The sequence below is a fragment of the Alligator sinensis genome, unplaced genomic scaffold (assembly GCF_000455745.1).
Source record: "Alligator sinensis unplaced genomic scaffold, ASM45574v1 scaffold777_1, whole genome shotgun sequence".
NCBI classification, from domain to species: Eukaryota; Metazoa; Chordata; order Crocodylia; family Alligatoridae; genus Alligator; species Alligator sinensis.
The window spans coordinates 3,591,186-3,594,417 of NW_005841882.1; the positions used below are offsets into that span (position 1 = coordinate 3,591,186).

Sequence of the window (3,232 nt, forward strand, 5' to 3'; positions counted from 1 at the left end):
GCTGTCCTGGCATGGACCCGCGGGCCAACCGGCCCGGCGCGGCGCGGCCTGCCCCTGGGGCCCCGGGGTCGGGCACTCGCCCAAGGGTGTGTGTGTGTCAGTGTGTGCACACGCACGTGTGCCTGTGCGCACACATGGGCATAAATACGTATGCATAATATCTATGTACGTGCATACACATATACAGACACACGTGTGTATATATAGCGCAAGCTTTTGTGAGCAGGAGCATCTGAGGGAGTGAACGTCAGCTCACAAGCGCTGGTGCGATGTGCGGTCTGCTCTGGCTAGGCTGTACGCTGTGAAGCTGCCCTGCCGTATACTTGATTAGTTAGGGCAAGGGGGGATTGGAGCTGGGGCTCCTGGGCTCCGTTCCCTACTGTATTTTACCACAGTGTGTTTGGTCTTGTGATGCTTCAGGTTTTTTTCCGCTCCTCAATTTGGGAAGCCTGGAGATGGGAGTCCCCAGCTGAGCAGTCTCATTTGCAGTTTTTAGATGTTCTCTTTGCCCTACAGTGGCTGGGATGGGCAAGTGCTAGAGTTACTTAAGATCCTGGCAGTTTCCCATGCCCCTGAGATGGGGCAAATACGTATGGTTTTACTAGGATGAAGGTCCCCACTGGCAGTAGTTTGGATGTGGCACTATTAGTGGGACAGAGGATAGGAGGATGGGGATAGAAGTGGAATAAATCTGGATTTAGTTCATCTCCCCACTTCACATATGCTGCTGTGGATAAAGCAGAACTATTTTGTATTATGCTCTTGTGGCACCCTTGTCTAGACCCACTCTGCCCCTCAGAGCTTGAAGTCTAAATAGACGAGACAAACCAAAGGGTTGAGACAATGGGAAACAAAGATAGGAGGTGACTTGTGGCAGTTTCTTAAACTTCACCTCTCCCTTGCTTCTGCTACCCTCTTTAGTTTGGATATAGGGTTCTTCAGGGATAAAGACTCGGGCAACAGCTTGATATCTTGAGCTTTGTGCCTCTTCCCTTGAAACGTACAGCTGGGCTGCAGCATCGTATGTCTTGAGGCCAGTGGAGCCCCTTGGTTGATGCAGAATGTAGGAACAAAAAAGAAGGCATCTTGGGCCCCAGGGGAACAAACCCCACTGTTTAAATTAACTGTATTTATTTTTCTACCTCAATCTTGGGCAGTGTTTCTCAACTGAAAATAAAAGTCAGTTACACAAAACTTGCTACAATTATAGCAACACAACTTATTGGGAGCATTATAATTTAATGGTTGGAAGGTTATAGGCAAGTTTCTAGTAAGTAATGGATGTCAGAAATGTTTTCAAAAAGAATCTTAGGAGTGTTTACTCGGTGATTTAGAACTCAAATGCATTTGAAGACTGATTTCTCTAGATTGCATGGGTGGTAGGCAGGGTGATGGTCAGAAGGATATTGAACTAACCACATGGGGATAGTACAAGGCAGAAATGCTTAAGCACAGATAGTCTGTTAGTTTAAAAAGTACTTGTATTTTTTTCTAAAAATACAAATCACAAGGAACTAAAAAAAAAAAAAAGCATGCAACTTTTTTCTTTGCAGATCATCTGTAATATTCAACTTCCAATTTTTGGCATGCCCTGTATATTAAGTGAAATGTGCTTTCTACAGGCAAACAAAAAAAACACTTTTACACTTATCTGTAGTAGTTACTGATGCTGTTCCCGTTAATAGTGTAAATGCAATGCTGATCACTCAGATAGTGCTGCTAAACCAGAGAGAAAGCTGAAGAAGTTGCCAGCTGGCTTGACCCAGCAGTATGAGAATCATAGATGGGATCATGGGTCACAAAACTTCTTTATATGAGCCAAGTTACGTAATTCTAAAGTGGCAAAGAGGTGGGGGACTTGCATTCTTCTCCAGCACATCCCATGCCTGAACACTGGCACTAAGTGAGAGGAGTCCTTGTTTGTTCTTCCTCCTCAACCTAGCCATATGGTGTCTTGCTGTCAGGGAGAAGGAAGACAGAGCAATAAATTGGTATTTCTTTCTTCAGTCTGACAGGCTGTTTAGTTATGAAGTGTTCCAAAACCAGTTGCATTAGTATTGTTTAAATGAGTTTCTTTAAAGTAATTGTTTATTAAAAGTCTGTACTAGCTGCTGATGTCCCTTCTGGAACATCTCTTGGAAACCATTGACTTCAATAGAAGCCATGCTGCATGTGTCTGAGAACAAGGTTTGGCTTTACATGATAACTGAACCTCTTTTTCTTATCACAAATGGCAAAAGCTTTGCAAGATGCCTGAAGACGTTTCTCTCTCCTGGCACCAGTTGCAACTTTAGACAAATGTGCTTCAGGGTTACACATTGGGAGACAGGAGAGTTTGAGATCTCAAACTGATCCCAGATCTTGTCCAGTGTGTGCCTATGCAACCCAGGTCATCTGGCTAACTTCTAAAGAGTGTTTTTCGTATTTAAACAAAAAACTCTTTGCATGCCAACCCTGCTTATAAGCAGGATTTGAACATAGGGCCTTCAGCAGCAAAGCCCAGAACTCTAGCACTTGCGTTAAGTGATCGTTTTAGGTGAGAGGTGTCAAAACCACTTTGTGCCCCAGGCCAGATCCAAACTGCAGGGTCCTTGTAGGCTGGATCCAGCCTGGAGTGTGAGCATGTGGTGGTGGCAGCAGCTCCGGCTCCCATCCAGAATATGGTGGTGGCAGTGGCAACTTTGACTCTGACCTAGGGCATGCGATGGTGTGTCCAGTCCCTGTCACATGCCCCATAGTGGAGTTGGAGCTGCTGCCACTGTGTGCCTTGTGTCATGGTGGCAGCTCCAGCTCTGGCTGACACAGTACATATAGCTGGAGCCAGTGTCTGGGGAGGTAGGGCTGCAGCAGTGGCAACAGGCTAAGCGACTGGAGGGTGCCTGAGGCTGTATTAGTCCTTCCTTGCCTCCTTGCTGCCTATCGCCAAGTCTGCCTGGGACCGAGGGCTCTGGATTCTGTGGTGGGTCCTGCCTTCAGCCACACCCTCAACTTCTGATGGCCCACCAGTAGTCTGGTGGGCAAGACAGAACAGTTCTGTAGCCCGTATGCTGTCTGACACCCCTGGTCTAGGTGGTACTGGAAGGGCGTGTGATGCTTCATGAGGGTGTAACATAAAGGGTAACAGCACCTCATCCAGCAGTGCTACCAACCAGAAATGCATGGTCATAACTGAGACTTGAATTTGATTCCACCATCTTGTTTCTTTTATTTTGCTCCTGGTTTAAAGGTTCAG

General features: G+C 46.4%; 1 protein-coding gene across 3 annotated transcripts in view; it reads left to right on the forward strand.

Annotated features, from left to right (window-relative positions):
* Positions 1 to 3,232, forward strand: part of LATS2 (large tumor suppressor kinase 2) — a 78,599-nt gene that overhangs the window by 8,822 nt on the left and 66,545 nt on the right. The gene's annotated exons all lie outside the window — the stretch shown is intronic.